Genomic DNA, 24,476 nt, shown 5'->3' with positions numbered 1-24,476 from the left:
CAAGCGGTACCGGAGCGCCAAGTCTAGGTCCAAAAGGCTCCTTAACATTTTCTACCCCCATGCCATAAGACTGCTGAACAATTAATCAAATGGCCAACCGGACTATTTACATTGACCCCCCCCCCCCCCCATTGTTTTTAAGATGCTGCCACTCACTGTTTATTATCTATGAACAGTCACTTTACCCCTACCTACATGTACAAATTACCTCGACTAACCTGTACCCCTGCACATTGACTCGGTACTTGTACCCCCTTTATTGGTGTTACTTTTTTTATTTTTTACTTTTGTTTGTTTTTGTAAATATTTTCTTAACTCTGTTTTCTTAAAACTGCATTGTTGGTTAAGGGCTTGTAAGTAAGCATTTCTCTGTTGATATCACATACATTATCAAGCATTTCACACATGTTATCCAGATACTGACTGTTAGCACTATAGCAGCTTCCCACCAGAATGGGCTTTTGGTGAGGCAGATGAACCTGTAGCCATATTACTTCAAAAGTATTTAACATAAGAGCCTCTCTAAGTTTCACAGGAATGTGGTTCTGAATATAAAAGGCAACACCTCCACCTTTTGGCATTTCTGTATTTTCTGTAGATGTTATAACCATGTATTGCTACCACTATATCATCAAAGGTATTATCCAAGTGAGTTTCAGAGATTGTCAGAATATGAATGTCATTTGTTACCAGCAAATTATTGATTTCATGAACCTTGTTTCTTAAACTACATATGTTAACGTGCACTTTCCTGGGATGCTTGATTGTTTTCATTGCTTTACTGGGAAGTTTAGCAGAGGTAGACATGCTCATGTTATTTATGTTAGTGCTGGGTGAGCTGCACACAGTGGACTTCCTACTAGGGCACACCGCCTCAGTGCTAGCAGTATAACTCTGGTTCATAGGCACATGATTACTGCATACAATAGCTGTGGGATCAGCAGAGGCATTCAGGGCAGTAAGAGGGACATAAATTAGTTTACTTACATTGTGTCTTCCAACACCCCTGGGATAATGTATGTTTGCTGAAGCATTATGACAACTCAGCAACACAAATGGTAGGGATTAACTGAGCTGGGCTTGGATCATTGATACAGTGGCTTGCGAAAGTATTCACCCCCCTTGGCATTTTTCCTATTTTGTTGCCTTACAACCTGGAATTAAAATGGATTTTGGGGGGGGGTTGTGTCATTTGATTTACACAACATGCCTACCACTTTGAAGATGCAAAATACATTTTTTTTGTGAGACAAACAAGAAATAAGACAAAAAAACAGAAAACTTGAGCATGCATAACTATTCACCCCCTAATAGTAAATACTTTGTAGAGCCACCTTTTGCAGCAATTACAGCTGCAAGTCTCTTGGGGTATGTCTCTATAAGCTTGGCACATCTAGCCACTGGGATTTTTGCCTATTTTTCAAGGCAAAATTGTTCCAGCTCCTTCAAGTTGGATGGGTTCCGCTGGTGTACAGCAATCTTTAAGTCATACCACAGATTCTCAATTGGATTGAGGTCTGGGCTTTAACTAGGCCATTCCAATACATTTAAATGTTTCCCCTTAAACCACTTGAGTGTTGCTTTAGCAGTATGCTTAAGGTCATTGTCCTGCTGGAAGGCGAACCTCCGTCCCAGTCTCAAATCTCTGGAAGACAAACAGGTTTCCCTCATGAATTTCCCTGTATTTAGCGCCATCCATCATTCCTTCAATTCTGACCAGTTTCCCAGTCCCTGCCGATGAAAAACATCCCCACAGCATGATCCTGCCACCACCATGCTTGGTGTTCTCGGGATGATGAGAGGTGTTGGGTTTGTGCCAGACATTTTCCTTGATGGCCAAAAAGCTCAATTTTAGTCTCATCTGACCAGAGTACCTTCTTCCATATGTTTGGGGAGTCTTCCACATGCCTTTTGGCGAACACCAAATGTTTGCTTATTTTGTTCTTTAAGCAATGGCTTTTTTCTGGCCACTCTTCCGTAAAGCCCAGCTCTGTGGAGTGTACAGCTTAACGTGGTCCTATGGACAGATACTCCAATCTTCGCTGTGGAGCTTTGCAGCTCCTTCAGGGTTATCTTTGGTCTCTTTGTTGCCTCTCTGATTAATGCCCTCCTTGCCTGGTCTGTGAGTTTTGGTGGGCGGCCCTCTCTTGGCAGGTTCGTTGTGATGCCATATTCTTTCCATTTTTTAATAATGGATTTAATGGTGCTCCATGGGATGTTCAAAGTTTCTGATATTTTTTTATAACCCAACCCTGATCTGTACTTCTCCACAACTTTGTCCCTGACCTGTTTGGAGAGCTCCTTGGTCTTCATGGTGCCCCTTGCTTAGTGGTGCTGCAGACTCTGGGGCCTTTCAGAACAAGTGTATATATACTGAGATCATGTGACAGATTATGTGACACTTAAATAAAGTCCACCTGTGTGCAATCTAACTAATGATGTGACTTCTGAAGGTAATTGGTTGCACCAGATCTTTTTTATGGGCTTCATAGCAATGGGGGTGAATACATATGCACGCACCACTTATCCGTTATTTATTTTGTATATTGTTTTTTAACAAGTTATTTTTTAAATTTCACTTCACCAATTTGGACTATTTCATTATTTCATTACATGAAATCCCAATAAAAATCAATTTAAATTACAGGTTGTAATGCAACAAAATAGGAAAAACGCCAATGGGGATTAATACTTTTGCAAGGCACTGTAAGTCATTGTCTCAATGCAGCCTTATAATGCTGTGAAAGGATCCAGGAACCCATATGATTTGGGTGGATCCCATCCTCCTTATAAAAACGAGCTTTGTTTCCAGAAGGTATCAAAATTGTCAATAAATGTTACACCCATAGAGCTGCAGTAGTCTCGTAGCCAGTTTTGGAGGGCTAAAAGTCTTCTAAATTGTTCAATGCCTCGATTTAGGGAGGGCAGAGGGCCAGATATTATGGTGTGTTTGCTGGTGTCAAGTAGTGACCCAATCAGTTCTTTAAAATCCATTTTCAGCTGTTCTGAGCTGCCCTTCATAATGTCATTGAATCCCACATTATCTATGATAGACTCAATTTCCTGATGCTGGTTTAAAATGTTTGGGAGCAGCTTATTGATGTCCTGTACTCGTGCTCCTGGATAGCAAAACGTTTTTGCTCCAGGGACAGAGACATTTCTCACCATTGAACTGCCCAATACAATGGCCGGAAAAGGGAATGGAGAAATCCGCCCATTCCTACCCCTCACACAATTCGTTGAACCTTTCATGGGCCCTCGAGAAGCAGGATATTGTACTCCCGCGGCTCCCGGCAATAGGTCCAGCCCTCCCACAGCAGGCATTGCCCTGCCAGATCCAGTGAGAGGGAAAGGAGCAGAACTCGACTACGAAGCCGCTGCTGGAGTCAGTGCACCGCCGTCACAGACACAGGCAATCCCAACAATGAAGACCCAGGTAGATCAGGCACCAGTGCAGCAAAGCTATTCCTTACGTCAATCTTCTCCGAACCTCTCGCAGTCACTCCCGTCCGCTTAGCAGCATGCTGCTGCCTTCGGTTTCCATGACTTGTGACATGGGACCAGCGCTGATTGGAACATTCTTCTTGCTGTTCTCCATCTACTTCACTACAGGATGGAGGAGGAGAAGCAGATGGAGATGACTTCCTATGCAGGCAAGTTCCAGGTAGCACAGGCCAGGGACAGATGACAAGGCGAGGAAACATCCATCAGGCCCAAGCGGCGTCCAGCCATAGGAGTTGAGAATGAGAAAGTTCCAATTTGCATTTTCCCCATAGGTTCGCACAGAATTGAGATTTGTTTGCTAAGCATAGGCACCTCATTCCTGTAATCCTTCGCTAGCAAACAATTGCAAACAATCGCATTGGAACTCCGTATTGTCAATATTGTCCTGGACAAGAGCATAATAAACACAGTTTCTATGGAAACATTAGTTAGCTATTCCAGGCCAAGCGGGCTCCATTGCAACCTAGCTGGCTAGTTGGTAGCAGGTGTTGACACAGGTATCCGAGTTCATGAGTTCCGAAGTTTTCGCCGTCGAGTCGGTGTACCCCGACAGCAGCTGGCGGGGAAACACAAGAAGCACAATGAGGGGCTATACTGATCACAATTTGGAAACTCACTCATACAATGGAAATAAGCACTTTCCTCTGGCTCAGCAAAGGTTCAACCGGCTGAGTGGTAAGGCTGAAGCAATCGAGGGAGAAATCATCCGAGTTGAATAGGATGGCATTGACCCACAAGCGACGAAGGAGGTGAAGGAGACGGAGGCTTTGAGAAGAGTGGAAGAAAGTGTAGTTGAAGAAGTAATGGTAGTAGGAGTAGAGACACGATGATATCCTTGTCAACAAAGGGATCCTGACATGTTGCATGTTAAGAAGGTGGCCTTTATTATTACTTATTACTTTAGTAATCAACTGCACAGCGCAAATGGCTGAGCATTTTTTGGGACTCAATGATTTTTCTACACAGGCATTACAAGGAATTCTGTCGATGAATGTTCCGTCCTCACAGGCACCTGAGCCTGTGTAGGGATGTGATTTGAACTGTGACTGAGTATGTAAAAAAAAATATATATATTGTTTCGTACATTAGGTGTAGTGTGCCATAAGACTTCAAAGAAGGGGCCTCCCGAGTGGCGCAGAGGTCTAAGGCACTGCATCACAGTGTTGAGGCGTCACTACTGCCTGGGGTTCGATCCCAGGATGTGTCACAGCTGGCTGTGACCGTCAGTCCCATAGGGTGAAGCACAATTGGCCAAGCGTCGTCCGGGTTAGGGGAGGGTTTGGCCAGGGGGCTTTCCTTGGCTCATCGCGTTCTAGCGACTCCTTGTGGCAGGCCAGGCGCCTGCACGCTGATTTTCGTCGTCAGTTGAGTGGTGTTTCCTCCGACACATTGGTGGGGCTGGCTTCTGGGTTAAGCGAGCAGGTGTTAAGAAGCATTGTGGCTTGGCGGGTCATGTTTCGGAGGACGCATGGTTCAACCTTTGCCTCCCCCGAGCCCTTTGGGGAGTTGCAGGGATGAGACACGATTGTAGCTACCAATTGGATATCACGAGAAAGGGGGTAAAATTACAAATAAATAACAATTTTTAAAAAAAACTTTAAAGAACAAGATTAATCTTTTTAACTCTGGCAGTCATGCTGAATGCAGATTGTGGGAATCCACTCTGGTGGGATTACAATAGGAATTTAAAACCCCTTTGTCGATGACCGCGCCACCGTGGAAATCTATTTAGCATAATACAAATATCCCCCATCAAAATCTGTCAGTTTAAGTTAGAGATATATTTGTCTCAATCCACCTCATCCTCCGATTTGCCCTTCCGCATCTGCGGTGAATGGTGGCAGAGCTAGAGCAGTGTTTGTCAGACCATGAGACATACCGAAAATTGGTCTTCTAACGAAAACCTATGTAGCATCCGAACGGTTTTGCTTATAGACTATTATGACCCCTCTGTGGAAAGCTGAGACTCTCACGAACACGATGGTGTGTTGGTGAGAGTCTACGAACCCCACAAACGTCACGGGACTCATCTGAAGTCGGTACAACTTCTGTCTGTAGCGTCCGAACAGTTTGGGCTACACACTAATATGACCCCTTGTGGGCGTGACATTCAGATAGTTCTTTTTGGACAACTGTGAGAGTTAAATGTCATTACTTTTAATCATGTTAAGTTTGTACACTGCACATTTCAGTTTTCCTTCAATATTTTTGCACATTAAATATTTTAATAAAAAACGTATAACATTATTTAAATATTATAAGAACATGGTAACTATCTCAACATTGGGATATTCATAGTAACGTATACTCTTGTGTAAACCATATTAAAACTACCAAAGTGCCGGTGATCAATCTTAACATGGTGACAATACAACGGAACAGATTAACCGGAATTACATTTACTCTCATGGGTGGCCAAAAATAACTATGAAAGCCACGCCCCTACTAAGCCACGCATCCAGTCTTCTGATCTGACCCGGTGGATCATAGCTCAATAACCCAGCAACAACAACCCAACTTAAAGAAAATAATGGGTTGTTTGTGACCCAACTGGCTAGATCAAAATAAACCAACGTGTGTTCTATCCAATATTTACCCAAATTGGGTTGTTTTTAACCCAGCATTTTTTTTTGAGTGCAGCTGGTGTTTCTTCTACACGACTCCTGTAAGCAACAATATTGGAGACAGAGTGAACAGTGATAGAAACCCCAAGGGGTCGTATATTGAGCTGACGCCGACAAGATGCCACGTCTTGTATGTGGATGTGTTTCAACAGAGGTCTTGAATTGAAACGTGTCAGTCTCAACACACCAGTGAAATCCTGGTAAGTCATATATATTGAAGTGTAGCTCTCTGGTCACCTTGGATTCTTTCCTCTGGAATAGATACCAACAACACACAACTATTGGTAATCAATTTTAACAAGTAAAATCCTCCTTTTGACAGCATAGCAGTCAGGTCCAAACACATCAGCTCCAAAGAAAGTCTTACTGTCCTCAGTATTCTTCTTCAGCATATAGTTTGACCAGCTTTGCAACGATGTTGTACAAAGCAAATGCACCAGCATCCTGTACTCCACAGGGTCCTGTGTGACATTTCCATCAGGCCACCACAGAAAAGAAATAAAGTCGACATCCTTCTCTGACACCTTCACTTGGTGGAACATGGCGTGTATGTCTGCCATTAAAGTGACAGGTTCCTCTCTGAACCTTGTCAGGACTCAAAGGAGAGTATTTGTGAGGTCTTGACCTTGTACCATTTGGCTGTTCAGGGATGTTCTTCTGAAAACTGCTCCAAAGTCAAACACCACATCTCTAGCTTTTACTCAGCATACCTTTTGTCAATAACGTTAGTTAGAAAAGCTGTGTATTCTTCATGATACTCTCGTTTCTTTTAAACTTTCTCTTCAAACTTTGCACTCGCTGCTCAGAAATACAGCGGTTGTTAGGCATGGTGATGTCATCACTCTTGAATGGCAGGACCATACATTAATGGCCCTCCTGAAGTGTAACTGAACAATCCATTATTTCCATAAACTTCAGGTCCTCTCTTGACATCTCTAGTTCTTCCTCTGTGGATTTCTCATTAAAATCATGGTTATATTGCGCCACCAACAACTCTTCTATTTTGGCAACAGAGATCAACCTAACAGCAACGGTGGAGTATCCATTCTTCTCCTTGCTGTTTTTACAGTCTCTTTCATGACCCATCCCAATAGGGTCAAAACGGCATAAGGTCCATTGTCTCGACTATTAATAACCTCCCAGGGTTCCAAAGGTTTTGGCACATTGGTGCCAATCAGTAGGTCCACATCTGCATTAAGGTGTGGGATCTGGACACCAGCCATTGTTTAACATCATCCACCATTATTTGTCATTTGATATCAATATATTTGTGAACCACACATCCTGTTTTTAACCCTCATTGTCAGGTAGAGGTAGATCCATAAACTGGCCATGCATGTCAAGTGCATCATCACATAGCTTCAAAAACACTTAAAGTTGCTTTGAACCTGACACATTCCCATTGTTTTTAATGAGGTCATCCATTTAACATTATTTTACTTGCTTGAGTCAACTGATTTTCTTCCTTTCTGAAGAGTGTCAATGTACAATTCCATGCCTTTTGCTGTCAGCTTAATGGTATTTTTTTCTTTCATATGATCCATTTCAACCTTTGACTTACCATCTTTACCATTCACTTTTCTCAGAATCTTGAGCAGAAGATTCAATAGCAGCAGTAGCAACAAGAGAAGTTTCTTTTTTAAGCCATATCTATTTCAATTTCAACTTCAAAATAATCACTTCCAGAATCACAAGCTCGTCAAATAATGGCATTTTAAATTGGGTTTGATTGCAATCCACAACAAGCGTATCCCAAAACATATCCAATGCATAAATCCACAAAGTCCATTATTCACAATCAAATGCTTACGAATGCCCAACGATCCAAAATACATCGGAGACACAACCAGCCCCGGTAATCACTTGCAGCAACTCAGTAGTAACCCAATGCAATGTACAGCCCAATGCTGTTCCAAACGTAGGCATATGCAATAGAGAATGAAAAAGATACACCAACCGGTTGTCTTCTTGTGTCTTGCCTTCAGCTCTGTTGGCATTCTCCTTTGTGAGTCGGCGTTTCAAATCCCAATGTTGGTGTGTTCAAACCATCCGTGTGCTGGTGCAATAAATTAATGAAACGTTTTCAGAAATCCAGCGGTACATAATTCATCCAAATCCAACGAATTCCAATAAATCGAGAATAAGTTCTTACTTTAAAGGCAGCCCACGCACCTCTCTAATTCAGAGAGGTTGGGTTAAATGCGGAATACACATTTCGGTTCAATGCATTCAGTTGTGGAACTGACTAGGTATCCCCTTTCCCTTCCCTTTTGTTGACAATTTGCTTCGGAAAATCTAAGAATTCTAAGTAGCTAATGTCACCAGGTGAGTTGATGGTAGCAAATAGACTTGTTATTTACGCCCCTCAAACATAGCAATAATGGTTACCTTGAGTGAATGAATGAATGAATGAATGTTGATCCGTAGAGTTGACTGTACTAATCCTTTGTATCTTGTTTGGCGTTTCTTGCGTTTTCTTGCATTCAATTGCTTTAGTTTCACTGCGGTAAGAACCGTGAGCTCTTCCACCATCCACACACACACACACACACACACACACACACACACACACCATACAGGGCCTTCAGAAAGTATTCATACCCTTTGACTTATTCCACATTTTGTTGTGTTACAGTCTGAATTCAAAATTGTATTGAATATAATTTTTTTCTCACCCATTTTCACGACTGTCTGTGAGATGCGGTAAACGAAGTCAGGCGCAGGACACAGAACTCTCGGATACGTACTTTTAATACGAAAAGGATCCAAAAGGACACAGAAAATAACTCCACGCAGGGAGGAAATAACCCGCTCACAAAATAGACAACCGTGAAGGGGAAAACAATCACACACAAAGTACAGATGAGAGACAGGGGTAATTATAAGGGAAACAATTAACATAATGACGAACAGGTGTAAACAATACAGACAAAACTAAACAAACACCGATAACATCGAACGGCAGTAGCTAGTACTCCGGGGACGACGAACGCCGAAGCCTGCCCGAGCAAGGAGGAGGAGCAGCCTCGGCAGAATCCGTGACAGTACCCCCCCTGACGCCGACCCCGGCCTCGGGGACGGCCAGGAGGACGCGGAGCAGGGCGAGTTGGGTGACTCCGGTGGAACTCTGTCAACAGGGAGGGATCTAGGATGTCCCTCCTAGGGACCCAGCACCGTTCCTCCGGACCATACCCCTCCCACTCCACGAGATACTGCAGACCCCCCATCCGACGCCTCAAATCCACGATGGAACGGACTGAGTACGCCAGAGCCCCTTCGATGTCTAGTGGGGGCGGAGGGGCCTCTCGTACCTCATTCTCCTGGAGTGGACCAGCTACCACCGGCCTGATGAGAGACACATGGAACGAGGGGTTAATGCGATAATTAACAGGCAGCTGTAACCTATAACATACCTTGTTCAATCTCCTCAGGACTTTAAATGGCCCCACAAACCGCCGGCCCAGCTTCCGGCAGGGCAGGTGAAGGGGCAGGTTTCTGGTCGAGAGCCAGACCCGATCTCCCGGTGCATAAACCGGACCCTCACTGCAGTGGCGATCGGCGCTCGCCTTTTGCCGTCTGATGGCCCGCTGCAGATGGACGTGCGCAGCGTTCCATGTCTCCTCCGAGCGCCGAAACCATTCATCCACCGCAGGAGCCTCGATCTGGCTCTGATGCCAGGGTGCCAGAACCGGCTGATAGCCCAACACACACTGGAAAGGAGTGAGATTAGTGGAGGAGTGGCGGAGTGAGTTTTGGGCTATCTCTGCCCAGGAAATATACCCCGACCACTCCTCCTGCCGGTCCTGGCAGTAGGACCTCAGAAACCTACCCACATCTTGGTTTACTCTCTCCACCTGCCCATTACTCTCAGGGTGAAAACCCGAGGTAAGGCTGATCGAGACCCCCAAATGTTCCATAAACGCCCTCCACACTCTAGAGGTGAACTGGGGACCCCGATCAGACACTATATCCTCAGGCACCCCGTAGTGCCGGAAAACGTGAGTAAACAGGGCTTCGGCCGTTTGTAGGGCTGTAGGAAGACCTGGCATAGGGATGAGACGGCAGGCCTTAGAAAACCGATCCACAACGACCAAGATCGTGGTATTCCCCTGGGAGGGGGGAAGGTCCGTGACAAAATCCACCGACAGGTGAGACCACGGCCGTTGTGGAACGGGGAGAGGTTGTAACTTCCCCCTGGGCAGGTGTCTAGGCGCCTTACACTGGGCGCACACCGAGCAGGAAGAAACGTAAACTCTCACGTCCTTAGCTAAGGTGGGCCACCAGTACTTCCCGCTAAGACATTGCACCGTCCGACCAATACCAGGATGACCAGAGGAGGGTGACGTGTGAGCCCAATAAATCAGTCGGTCACGGACCTCGAGTGGCACGTACCTCCGTCCCTCTGGACACTCTGGGGGAGAAGGGTCTGTACGTAACGCCCGCTCGATTTCCGTGTCGACCTCCCACACCACCGGTGCCACGAGACAAGACTCCGGTAGTATGGGAGTGGGCTCAATGGACCTCTCCTCTGTGTCATATTGTCGGGACAGGGCGTCTGCCTTAACGTTCTGTGACCCGGGGATATACTGTCATGGTTTACTAAGCCAGAACCCAGAAGCAGACCAGGACAAGGTGAGTTGAAACGAAGGTGAGTATTTATTTAACAGATTCAAAAAACGATGTAGAATAATCCAGGGGACAGAGCGGACGGCGGAGATGAGTTGGTGGAGGTGCAGTGGTAGATCCAAGAATGGCTCGGCAGCCGCCGACAACCAGGCAGGGGTTGGGTGAAGGTTCCGGGAGATTGACTGCAGATAGAAACAAAACGGAGGTAAGTACACGGCAAGCCAACAAGGTGCAAAACAACAAAACTAACGCTAGAAGATCTCCCGCCTAGCAACGTCGCCCGGCAACCAGGCCGGGAGCGTTCACGAACCCTCAAGAAACTGGAGATTCCGAGCAGAAAAATGGCAACACAGGCAGGAACCGACTCAGGATGCAGGGTTCATGACATATACGTGATCTTAAAGACAAACCGGGCCAGAAACATGGCCCACCTAGCCTGACGAGGGTTCAGTCTCTTCGCTGCCCGGATGTACTCCAGGTTACGATGGTCAGTCAGAATGAGAAAAGGGTGGTTAGCCCCCTCAAGCCAATCTCCACACCTTCAGGGCCTGGACCACAGCTAGCAGCTCCCTGTCCCCCACGTCATAATTGCGCTGCGCCGGACTGAGCTTCTTAGAATAGAAAGCACAGGGGCGGAGTTTTGGAGGCGTGCCCGAGCGCTGAGACAGTATAGCACCGATCCCCGCCTCGGACGCATCCACCTCGACCTGGAACGCCAAAGAGGGATCTGGATGTGCCAGCACCGGAGCTGAGGTGAACAGGTCCTTCAAATGACTAAACGCCCTGTCCGCCTCAGCCGACCACTGCAAACGCACCGGGCCCCCCTTTAGCAGGGAGGTAATGGGAGCCGCTACCTGTCCAAAACCCCGGATAAACCTCCGGTAGTAATTGGCAAAACCCAAAAACCGCTGCACCTCCTCTACTGTAGTTGGAGTCTGCCAATTACGCACGGCTGAAACGCGGTCAATCTCCATCTCCACCCCTGACGCAGACAACCGGTGTCCGAGGAAGGAGATGGACTCCTGGAAAAACAGACATTTCTCTGCCTTCACATACAGATCATGCTCCAACAGTCTACCCAGCACCCGACGTACCAGGGACACATGCTCGGTACGTGTAGCGGAGTATATCAGAATGTCATCAATATACACCACTACCCACTGTCCATGCAAATCCCGGAAAATCTTGTCTACAAATGATTGGAAGACTGAAGGAGCATTCATTAGATCGTATGGCATGACGAGGTACTCATAGTGACCCGAGGTGGTACTGAAGGCTGTTTTCCACTCATCTCCCTCCCGAATGCGCACCAGGTTTTAAGCGCTCCTGAGATCCAATTTTGTGAAGAAGCGCGCCCCGTGTAATGACTCCGTCATACTAGCAATCAGAGGGAGAGGATAGCTGTATTTAATAGTGATCTGATTGAGACCACGGTAATCAATACACGGGCGTAAACCCCCATCCTTCTTCTTCACAAAAAAGAAACTTGAGGACGCAGGAGAAGTGGAAGGCCGTATGTATCCCTGTCTCAAGGATTCGGCGACGTATGTCTCCATAGCAGCCGTCTCCTCCTGAGACAGAGGATACACATGGCTACGAGGGAGCGCCGCGCCAACCTGGAGGTCTATCGCACAATCCCCCTGTCGATGAGGTGGTAATTGAGTCGCCTTCTTCTTACAGAAGGCGCTTGCCAAATCGGCATACTCAGGAGGAATGTGCATTGTGGGCATTTGGTTCGGACTCTCCACCGTCGTTGCCCCTACGGAAACACCTACACACTGCCCCACACACTGATCAGACCATCCCTTGAGAGCCCTCTGTTGCCATGAAATGTTGGGGTCATGAGATATTAACCAGGGAAGTCCCAACACCACTGGAAACGCAGGAGAGTCAATTAAATACAACTGTATAGTCTCCTCATGACCCTTCTGCGTTTTCATCTTCAGTGGCGCTGTGAACTCCCTAATCAATCCCGACCCCAAAGGCCGGCTATCTAGGGCATGGATAGGGAAGGGCACATCGACTGGTAATATAGGGTTCCCTAACTTATATGAGAAATGGCGATCGATAAAATTCCCAGCTGCGCCTGAATCGACTAGCGCCTTATGCTGGGAGTAAGAAGAAACTTCTGGAAACATCACTTGGATACACATATGAACAGCAGAGAGCACTGGGTGAGTTGGGACCTTACTCACCGGGAATGACTCATCAGTGCGTTGCCTGCTGCCTCGAATCCGAGGAGACCCTCCCCAGCACCGAACCGCCGTGTGTCCTCGGCAGCCACAGTTGGTGCAGGGGACAGCCTCCTTCCTGGCCTCCCTACTACCAGCACCCCCGAGCTCCATAGTGCTCGGCTCGGAGGTGCTGGGGGATGGAATGGACGGCCCCAGCGCTGGACGTCCGCGGATAGCCAACAGGGTATCCAACCGAATCGACATGTCCACCAGCTGATCGAAGCTTAGGTTGGTGTCCCTGCAGGCCAGCTCTCGACGAACGTCCTCCCTCAGGCTGCATCTGTAGTGGTCGATGAGGGCCCTCTCATTCCATCCCGAATTGGCAGCCAGAGTCCGGAAGTCCAGTGCGAATTCCTGTGCGCTCCTCCTCCCCTGTCTGAGGTGGAATAGACGCTCACCCGCCGCCTTCCCTCCGGGGGATGATCGAACACTGCCCTGAAGTGGCGGGTGAACTCCGCATAGTTCACAGTAGCGGCGTCTATCCCTCCCCACTCGGCGTTGGCCCACTCCAGTGCCTTGCCGGACAGACAGGAGATGAGGGTGGACACGCTCTCATATCCCGAGGGTGCCGGGTGAATGGTTGCCAGGTAAAGTTCCACCTGGAGCAGGAAACCCTGACACCCGGCTGCGGTGCCATCATAAGCCCTCGGGAGCGAGAGCCGAATCCCACTGGACTCCGGATGTGAGACGATAGGAGTAGCCGATGGTGGTGGTATCATTGGAGGAGGTGTGGGCAAACCTCCTCTCTCCCATCGTCCCAAAGTGTTCATAACGTTATCCATAGCGGCACCAAGATTTTGGAGCATCGCTGCCTGTTGTAGGACGCGCTCCTCGAGTGATCCAGTCGGTGCCGTCGCTCCTGCTGACTCCATGGTAAGGTGTGTGATTCTGTCACGACTGTCTGTGAGATGCGGTAAACGAAGTCAGGCGCAGGACACAGAACTCTCGGATACGTACTTTTAATACGAAAAGGATCCAAAAGGACACAGAAAATAACTCCACGCAAGGAGGAAATAACCCGCTCACAAAATAGACAACCGTGAAGGGGAAAACAATCACACAAAAAGTACAGATGAGAGACAGGGGTAATTATAAGGGAAACAATTAACATAATGACGAACAGGTGTAAACAATACAGACAAAACTAAACAAACACCGATAACATCGAACGGCAGTAGCTAGTACTCCGGGGACGACGAACGCCGAAGCCTGCCCGAGCAAGGAGGAGGAGCAGCCTCGGCAGAATCCGTGAAACCCATCTACACACAATACCTCATAATGACAAAGTGAAAACATGTTTTAAGAAAATTGGGCAAATGTATTGAAAATTAAATAAAGAAATATCTAATTTACATAAGTATTCACACCCCTGAGTCAATACTTTGTAGAAGCACCTTTGGCAGCGATTACAGCTGTGAGTCTTTCTGGGTAAGTCTCTTAAGAGCTTTCCACACCTGGATTGGCAACATTTGGCCATTATTCTTTTCAAAATTCTTCAAGCTCTGTCAAATTGGTTCTTGATCATTGCTAGAGAACCATTTTCAGGTCTTGCCATAGATTTTCAAGTAGATTTAAGTCAAAACTGTAACTCAGTCACTCAGGAAAATTCACTGTCTTCCTGGTAAGAAACTCCAGGTATTTCTCTAGGAGTTAGCCTGTGCTTAGCTCCATTCCGTTTCTTTTTTATCCTGGAAAAACTCCCCAGTCCATAACAATTACAAGCATACCCATAACATGATGCAGCCACCCCTATGCTTGAAAATATGGAGATTGGTACTCAGTAATGTGTTGTATTTGATGTGCCTCAAACATAACACTGTATTCAGGACCAAAAGTTAATTGCTTTGCCACATACTACTGCCACATACAATACTAACCTAATTGACAGAGTTAAAAGAAGGAAGCCTGTACAGAATACAAATATTCCAAAACATGCATCCTGTTTGCAACAAGGCACTAAAGTAATACTGCCAAAAAGGATGCATGTTTTGGAATATTTTTCTTCTGTACAGGCTTCCTTCTTTTCACTCTGTCAATTAGGTTAGTATTGTGGAGTAACTACAATGTTGTAGATCCATCCTCAGTTTTTTCCTATCACAGCCATTAAACTCTGTAACTGTTTTAAAGTCACCATTGGCCTCATGGTGAAATCCCTGAGTGGTTTCCTTTCTCTCCGGCAACTGAGTCAATAAGGATGCCTGTATTTTTGTAGTGACTGGGTGTATTGATACACCATCCAAAGTGTAATTAATAACTTCACAATGATCAAAGCGATATATATTCAATGTCTGCTTTTTTATTTTTCCCCATCTTCCAAATGGTGCCCTTCTTTGCGAGGCATTGGAAAACTTCCCTGGTCTTTGTGGTTGAATCTGTGTTTGAAATTCACTGCTCGACTGAGGGACCTTACAGATAATTGTGCGTGTGGGGTACAGAGATGAGGTAGTCATTCAAAAATCATGTTGAACACTATTATTACTAATTCATGAAACTTACTATGTGACTTGTTAAGCACATTTTTACTCCTGAACTTATTTAGGCTTGCCATAACAATAATTACTGACTCAAGACATTTCAGGTTTTTCATTTTTTATTAATTTGTAAAAATGTTGAAAAACTTCATTCCACTTTCACATTATGGAGTATTGTGTGTAGGCCAGTGACAAAAAAAATCTCTATTTCATCTATTTTAAATTCAGGCTATAATGCAACAAAGTGAGGAAAAAGTCGAGGGGTGTGAATACTTTCTGAAGGCACTGTCCATTCAAACACGTGTCTTTATAGATCACCTGATGTGTGTTTACCACCACCATTTGTCTGCCCCTAGTGGTTGGGAGTGTAATTGCCTGAATTAGACAATAATATAAGATACACCCAAATTGGCTCCAACAAGTTGTCACCTAATGTTATAAGCTTTCTTGTAATCAGAAAAGTTCAGTGAAGGTACAGTGAGCTACTGGCAGCTAGTTGCAAGTATGTTACTGCGCATTTTACAATAACTTGATAACATTTGGTTGCTAGATAGATAACGCAAAATTCACAGCAGCTTCAAGGCAACTAACATCCATGATGTTACTGTGAAATGCACAGTACCCTTTTAACAGTGCAGTACTTTTATGTCACATACTCTTACAAAGATTGCAGAACTTTGACAACATAACCATCAACCACTTAAACTGGTAACACTTCCACTGACGGTTGGCACAAATATACATATATTTGATCATGCCCCCAAATATGGTACATTGCCCCCACCTACATTTCAAAGCGCAGTGATGATTGTGACTTACATAAAAAATGTTGGGTAGAAAAATGTACCGTTATACTAGATTAACTAACCAGTAGCATTTTAGTTCCTATGTGTACCTTTGACCTTTTTGTACCCCAGGGAACAGCACTGTACCCTAACCGTACCGCACTGCTGAAATTTGGAGAGATGGCGTCGTACTGTATGGCTGCTTTCTTGCGTGCTCTGACCCAACTTTGCTATTTTGTAATATTTTCTGCGTTTATCTTTTAATTTGTTTTTGCAAAAAATATATCCAATATCATTTCTTATAATCGACAAGAACATTTGAACATCAGATCGGCAATTACTAACCTAAATTCCAGCTTCTACTTCGCTGGGCTCTTTATGTAATTCCGACCAAATTTTCAGGCTACCCAAGAGGAAACGCAGGCAAAAAAGAGGCAGAAGAGGGGGAGTCCTGACGAGACTAAGGCGAAGGAAAAACTGGCCACCTCTTCCCTCCATTCCCTTTGCCAATGTACAGTCACTTGATAATAAGATGGATGACCTCCGATCGCAGATTTGCTATCAATGGGACTCTCGAATCTGCAGTATTCAATATAATATTTCTGAAACATGGCTTTTGGAAATGATACCCCCAATGGCTATCCAACTTGATGGATTCTCCATTAAGCGAGTGGACAGGACAGGACAGGACAGGACATTGGATTCAGGGAAATCGAGAGGGGGAGGGATATGCCTCTTCATCAACCGCACACTGACTCTAGCGCTTTGGAAGTCTCTACCCATTGTTCACCTGTCTTGGAATACCTGATGGTCAAATGCCAACCCTACTAATGATGGAGAAACAAAGCTTCCTGAAGCATTGAGGTTTTCCAGCCAATTGTGTCGAAAATAGGTTCATTACTCAATTACAATGTACACTAGTGGCACCTGCTGGTCAAAACAATTTAGAGCAGATCAATTATTATAGATGATGTCCCACACCCTGTAGCACGTGAGCAGGTTAGCTTTTTTGTCTTGTACCAAACCAATACCAAACCAATCAGCTTCCGACGTTATTGATCATGTGCTTCTGATAAAGTGATACAGGCATTGGCAAACTGCTTCGAGGTACACTGCTAAGAGATTTTGACGCACGCAAGAGAGCTCTGGCATTAAATGTACCATCACTACCTTCTACCTCCCAAGAGTTTTCAGCTGTTATCATGACTGCTGTATATGCTCCACCTCAGGACAAGGGGGCTACAGTCCATTACGGATTACAAAGGAAGACCCAGCCGTGATCTGAACAATGATGCCTCTACCAGACGAACTCAATGCATTTTATGCACTCTTTGACAAAAAACAACACAGAGCCATACAAGAGGGCCCCCACCGACCCAGAAGACTGGGTGATCTCGCTCACCGAGGCCAATGTAAGTAAGGTTTTTAAATCAGGTCAACTCTCGCAAGACCGTAGGAGCAGACGGTACACCAGGGCACGTTTTCAGAGCATGCGCAGAACAGCTGGCAGGCATATTCACTTTCATTTTCAACCTCTACTTGTCCCAGTCTGTAATCCCCACGTCTCAAGCTGACCACCATCATTCCTGTTCCCAAGAACTCTAAGGCTACCTGCCACAATGACTACCGCCCTGTAGCACTCACATCTGTAATCATGAAGTGCTTTGAAAGGCTGGTTATGGCACACATCATCACCATCATCCCAGACACCATAGACCACATGTGCCAAACTCATTCCACGAAGGGGCAAGTGTCTGTCGGTTTTTGCTCCTCCCTTGTACTTGACTGATGAATTAAGGTCACTAAATCCTCCTGAGTGGCGCAGTGGTTTAAGGCACTGCATCGCAGTGCTAACTGTGCCACTAGAGATCCTGGTTCGAATCCAGGCTCTGTCGCAGCCGGCCGCGACCGGGAGACTCATGGGCGGCGCACAATTGGCCCAGCGTCGTCCAGGGTAGGGGAGGGAATGGCCGGCAGGGATGTAGCTCAGTTGATAGAACATGGCGTTTGCAACGCCAGGGTTGTGGGTTCGATTCCCACGGGGGGCCAGTATAAAAAATATATAAAAAAAAAATTAAAAAAAGATGTATTCACTAACTGTAAGTCGCTCTGGATAAGAGCGTCTGCTAAATGACGTAAAATGTAAAAAAAAAAAAATGTAAAATGTAAATAGTAAGGAACTCCCCTCACCTGATTGTCTAGGTCGTAATTGAAAGGAAAAACCAAAGCCCAGCAGACACTAGGCCCTCGATGGAATGAGCTTGACACAGGTGCACTAGACCCACTTCAATTTGCATACCACCCAAACAGATCCATAGACGATGTAATCTCAATGGCACTCCACACTGCCTTCACCCAACTAGATAAAAGGAATGTGAGAACACTGTTCATTGACTACAGCTCAGCATTCAACACCATAGTCCACTGCAAGCTCGTCGCCAAGCTTGGGACCCTGGGACTGTACACCTCTCTCTGCAACTGGATCCTGGACTTCCTGACGGGAAGGTGGTGAAGATAGAAAACAACACCTCCGCCCCAGTGACCCTCAACATGGGGGCCCCACAGGGGTGTGTGCTTAGTCCCCTCCTATACTCCCTGTTCACCCACGACTGTGTGGCCACGCACAACTCCAACACCATCATCAAGTTTGCTGAAGACATGACGGTAGTAGGCCTGATCACCGGCGACGATGAGACAGCCATACAGGGAGGAGGTCAGTGACCTGGCAGTGTGGTGCCAGGACAACAACATTTCCCTCAACGTCAGAAAGACAAAAGGAACTGATTGTAGAGTACAGGAAACGGAGGGAAGAGCACACCCCCATTCACATCGACGGGGCTGTAAAAATAAAATATTAAGATGGGCAGTCTGAGATATGTTTTTTTCTTTGCAACTCTGTCTAGAAGGTCAGCATCTCGGAGTCGCCTCTTCACTGTTGACGTTGAGACTGGTGTTTTGCGGGTACTATTTAATGAAGCTGCCAGTTGTGCGCCTGTGAGGCGCCTGTTTCTCAAACTAGACACTAATGTATTTGTCCTCTTGCTCAGTTGTGCACCGGGGCCTCCCACTCCTCTTTCTATTCTGGTTAGAGCCAGTTTGCGCTGTTCTGTGAAGGGAGTAGTACACAGCGTTGTACGACATCTTCAGTTTCTTGGCAATTTCTCGCATGGAATAGCCTTAATTTGTCAGAACAAGAATAGGCTGATGAGTTTCAGAAGAAAATTATTTGTTTCTGGCCATTTTGAGCCTGTAATCGATCCCACAATTGCTGATGCTCCAGATACTCAACTAGTCTCAAGAAGGGCAGTTTTATTGCTTCTTTAATCAGCACAACAGTTTTCAGCTGTGCTAACATAATTGCAAAAGGGTTTTCTAATGATCAATTAGCCTTTTAAAATGATAAACTTGGATTAGCAAACACAACGTGCCATTGGAACACAGGACTGATGGTTGCTGATAATATATTAATGGGCCTCTGTACGCCTATGTAGATATTCCATAAAAAATCAGCAGTTTCCAGCTACAATAGCCATTTACAACATTAACAATGTCTACACTGTATTTCTGATCAATTTTATGTAATTTTAATGGACAAAATTTTTTGCTTTTCTTTCTAAAACAAGGACATTTCTAAGTGACCTCAAACTTTTGAACGGTAGTGTACATATAGGTAGGGATAAAGTGACTAGGCAACAGGATAGCTAAAAAACATTAACAGCAGCTTATGTGATGAGTCAAAAGAGATTAATGCAAAAAGGGTAAATGCAGATATTCCGGGTAGCTATTGGTTAACTATTTAACTAACTATTTAGCAGTCTTATAGCTTGGGGGTAGAAGCTGTTCAGATCCTGTTGGTTACAGACTTGGTGCATCGGTACCGCTTGCCGTACGGTAGCATAGAGAACAATCTATGACTTGGGTGGCTGGAGTCTTTTTTTTAGGGCCTTCCTCTGACACCGCCTCGTATAGAGGTCCTGGATGGCAGGTAGCTGGGTCCCAGTGATGTACTGGGCTGTACGCACTACCCTCTGTATCACCTTGTGGTCAGATACCAAACAGTTGCCATACCAAGTGGTGATGCAGCCAGTCAAGATGCTCTCAATGATGCAGCTGTAGAACATTTAGGACCTCAGGGCCAATGCCAAATCTTTTCAGCCTCCTGAGGGGGAAGAGGAGGAAAGAGGCATTGTCGTGCCCTCTTCACAACTGTCTTGATGTGTGTGGACGATGATAGTTCATTAGAGATGTGGACACCGAGGAATTTTAAGCTCTTGACCTGTTCCACAACAGCCCTGTCGATGTGAATGGAAGTGCTCGGCCCTCGGTTTCCTGTAGTCCACAATCAGCTCCTTTGCCTTGCTGACGTTGAGGGAGAGGTTGTTGTCCTGGCATCACGCTGCTTAGTGATGAGCTTGGAGGGCACAATGATGTTGAATGCTGAGCTGAAGTCAATGAACAGCATTCTCACATAGGTGTTCCTTTTGTCCAGAAGGGAAAGGGCAGTGTGGAGTGCAATAGAGATGGTATGTGAATTGGAGTGGGTCCAGGGTGTCTGGGATGATGGTGTTGATGTGAGCCAGCCTTTCAAAGCATTTCATGGCTACAGATGTGAGGGCTATAGGGCGATAGGCTACCTTGCCTTTCTTGGGCACAGGGACTATGGTGGTCTCCTTGAAACATGTAGGTATTACAGACTGGGTCAGGGAAAGGTTGAAAATGTCAGTAAAGACACTTGCCAGCTGCTCAGCGTATGTTCTGAGTATGTGTACTGGTAATCCGTCTGGCTCTGTGGCATTGTGAATGTTAATTTGTTTAAAGGTCTTACTCTCGTCGGATACGGAGAGCGTGATCACACAGTCGTCTAGAACAGCTGGTGCTCTCATGGATAGTTTAGTGTTGCTAGCCTCGAAGCGCGCTTAGAAGGTATTTAGCTCCTCTGGTAGGCTAGTGTCACTGGACAGCTCGCGTCTGGGTTTCCCTTTGTAATCTGTGACAGTTTGCAAGCCCTGCCATATCCGACAAGCGTCAGAGCCGGTATAGTAGTATTCGATCTTGGTCCTGTATTGACACTTTTCCTGTTTGTTGGTTCGTTGGAGGGCGTAGCAGGATTTCTTATAAGCATCCGGATTAGTGCCCCTCTCATTGAAAGCGGTAGCTCTAGCCTGTAGCTCATTGCGGATGTTGGCTGGAATCCATGATTTCTGGTTGGGATATGTACGTACGATCATTGTGGAGACAACGTCGATGCACTTATTAATAAACTCCTCAATGCCATCGGATGAATCCCGGAACATATTCCAGTCTGTGCTAGCGAAACAGTCCTGTAGCTTAGCATCCGCTTCATCGGACCACTTCCATATTGAGTACTTCCTTTTTGAGTTTTTGCTTGTAAGCAGGAATCAGGAGAGTAGAGTTATGGTCAGATTTGCCAAATGTAGGGTGAGGGAGAGCTTTGTATGTGTCTGTGTGTGGTGTAAAGGTGATTGAGTTTTTCCGCCTCTAGTTGCACAGGTGACATGCTGATAGAAATGAGGTCAAACGGATTTTAGTTTTCCTGCATTAAAGTCACTGGCCACTAGGAGCACCGCCTCTGAGTGAGCATTTTCTTGTTTTCTTATGGCCCTATACAGCTCATTGAGTGCGGGCTTAGTGCCAGCATCGGTTTGTGGTGGTAAATAGAGAGCTACGAAAAATATAGATGAAAACTCTTTGGTAAATAGTGTGGTCTACAACTTATCATGAGATATTCTAATTCAGGCGAGCAGAATCTCGAGACTTCCTTAATATTAGAGATTGCGCACCAGTTGCTGTTAACAAAGAGACACACACCCCCTCCTCTTGAGCTTCCCCGACGCAGCCGTTCTGTCCTGCCGATGAATAGAAATACCAGCTAGATTTATATTTACCATGTCCCTTTTCAGCTACGACTTGGAGAAACACAGGATATTACAGTTCTTTAGATCACGTTGATAAGATAGTCTCGAACAGAGCCTATTCAGTTTATTCTCTAGTGATTGCACGTTCGCCAATAGAACGGAGGGTACAGGTGACTTATCCACGTAGTCTTATCAGGTATTCCGCATGCCGGCCTCTATGGCGCCGTCTCCTTCTTCTTCGAGTGTCGGGGATTTGGGCCTGGTCTGCGATAATCAATGTCTTTCGCCTCCGACTCACTGAAGTAGAAGTCCTCCTCCAAATGGAGGTTAGTGATTGCTGTTCTGACGTCCAGAAGCTCTTTTCGGTCATGAAATAGAGAGCATGCTACAAAATATGATATGGTTCTATGTAGAACCCTTCTTGCTTTCCAAAGAATCCATATTGCCTTCCAATGCATCATCAAAAGAACCCTTTCTTCCAAAAACGGTTCTAGGTAGAACCCTTTGCCTTACAAAGAATCCTTCTCTTCCAAAAGGGGTTCCTCAGATCAAAACAGTTCTTGGTAGAACGCTATCCCTCCCCAAAGAACCCTTTCGGAACCTTTTTTCTAAGAGTGCAGCCTGTGCTGGTCTATGCTGGGGGGTTTTCAGCAGGGACACGGCTTAGTTTTTCCTAGAGGGGCTATGACAAAGCATTAAAATATCCTCCTCTCTTCTCCCAGCCCAGTGGGAAAGGAAAGCGTCTCCCTGAAGTCTACTGCATCGTCAGCCACCTGGGATGCTTCCACCTCTTCTCCAAGGTATAGTATACTGTACATCAGCCTCCTGGTTGCCACCTCATCCTGTATCCCGTCAAACCCAGGATTCGAGCTGGCAACTCTTCTGTTGCTGGCCCATCTCTCTAACCTTTAGGCTACCTGCTGACCTCTCTGTCCTGCCCTGTGTATGTGTCTGCCAGGTCCTGGATGAGGTGGAGAGGAGGAGGGCCCTGTCTCCAGCCCTGGTCCAACCCTTCATGAGGGCCATTATGGAGGCTCCGTTTCCTGCTCCTGGCAGACCCATCACCATTAAAACCTTCCTTCCCGGATCTGGTACTGAGGTAAGTCCTCGATTTTACGTTAATCTCCAAAGAAGACTTCCAATAATATTACATACAGATGCCATGCAAAGTGTTTGAGTTGAAGTGTTCTATGCTGCGTCCGTTTTGTATTAGTAAAAGACATCTCACTCTCCACTCTCTTTGTCTCTCTCTCTCTCTTCTTCTCACTCTCTCTTTCTCTCTCTGTAACCCCCTGTCTGTTTATCTCTCCCCCCTTCTTTCTACCCCCTCCTCCTGTCTCAGGTAATGGAGCTGTGTCGTCCATCTGACTCTCGCCTGGAGCATGTGGACTTTGAGTGTCTCTTCTCCTGTCTGAGTCTGCGTCTGCTACTCAGGGTCTTTGGTTCTCTCCTGCTGGAACGTAGGGTCATCTTCACTGCAGACAAACTCAGGTGTGATGCCATTAGCCTGATAGGCTACTCAGCACTTTATGGCATAGTTAATAAGCAGAAATCAAAACAATTGTATGTATTATTTTACAATTATATTTTATTTCAAAGCAGCCACAAAGCATCCCCCAAAGAGGGTAGTAAAGCTGGGACTGTGGATTTTATAGCTGAGAGGAACACAAGAGACAGAATATAAGAGAGAAAATAAAATAGTGTCTCAGCCTCATGGTTAAAATGTTTTTCTTCAATGTGACAGGGAGATATTGAGTGAAGCCTGCTGTTGTGTTGATTCTGTCCCTTTTAGAAACTGTTTATTTCTCTTTGGATAAAGCCTGTGAGAGCCAGAGATGGCTAGGGCCACTGGGGTCAGTGTAGTAGAAGAGAGGTACGCAGAGTGGAATGACATAGGTCGTGGTCAAAGGTTTTGAGAATGACATAAGTATTGGTCTTCACAAAGTTTGCTGCTTCAGTGTAATGAGATATTTTTGTCAGATGTTACTATGGTATACTGAAGTATAATTACAAGCATTCCATAAGTGTGAAAGGCTTTTATTGACAATTACATTAAATTTATGAAAATAGTCAATATTTGCAGTGTTGACCCTTCTTTTTCAAGACCTCTGCAAACCGCCCTGGCATGCTGTCAATTAACTTCTGGGCCACATCCTGACTGATGGCAGCACATTCTTGCATAATCAATGCTTGGAGTTTGTCCGAATTTGTGGGATTTTGTTTGTCCACCCGCCTCTTGAGGATCGACCACAAGTTCTCAATGTGATTAAGGTCTGGGGAGTTTCCTGGCCATGGACCCAACATGTCTATGTCTATGTCATGGAAAGAGCAGGTGTTTTGTATACTCAGTGTATGT

The 24,476-nt window shown here is 45.7% G+C and overlaps 1 pseudogene across 1 annotated transcript in view; it reads left to right on the top strand.

Annotated features, from left to right (window-relative positions):
* The window catches only part of LOC311129470 (DENN domain-containing protein 2A-like), a 71,919-nt pseudogene that overhangs the window by 31,558 nt on the left and 15,885 nt on the right, over window positions 1-24,476 (top strand). Inside the window, exons 10-12 of the transcript XR_014615311.1 lie at window positions 22,843-22,920; window positions 23,079-23,219; window positions 23,463-23,611. The product of XR_014615311.1 is annotated as a DENN domain-containing protein 2A-like (transcript). The remainder of the gene's footprint in view (window positions 1-22,842; window positions 22,921-23,078; window positions 23,220-23,462; window positions 23,612-24,476) is intronic.

The sequence above is a fragment of the Coregonus lavaretus genome (assembly GCF_964263955.1).
Source record: "Coregonus lavaretus genome assembly, chromosome: 5".
NCBI classification, from domain to species: Eukaryota; Metazoa; Chordata; class Actinopteri; order Salmoniformes; family Salmonidae; genus Coregonus; species Coregonus lavaretus.
Note: the sequence above shows the minus strand (reverse complement) of the source record. Positions and strands in the feature narration are given on the sequence as shown.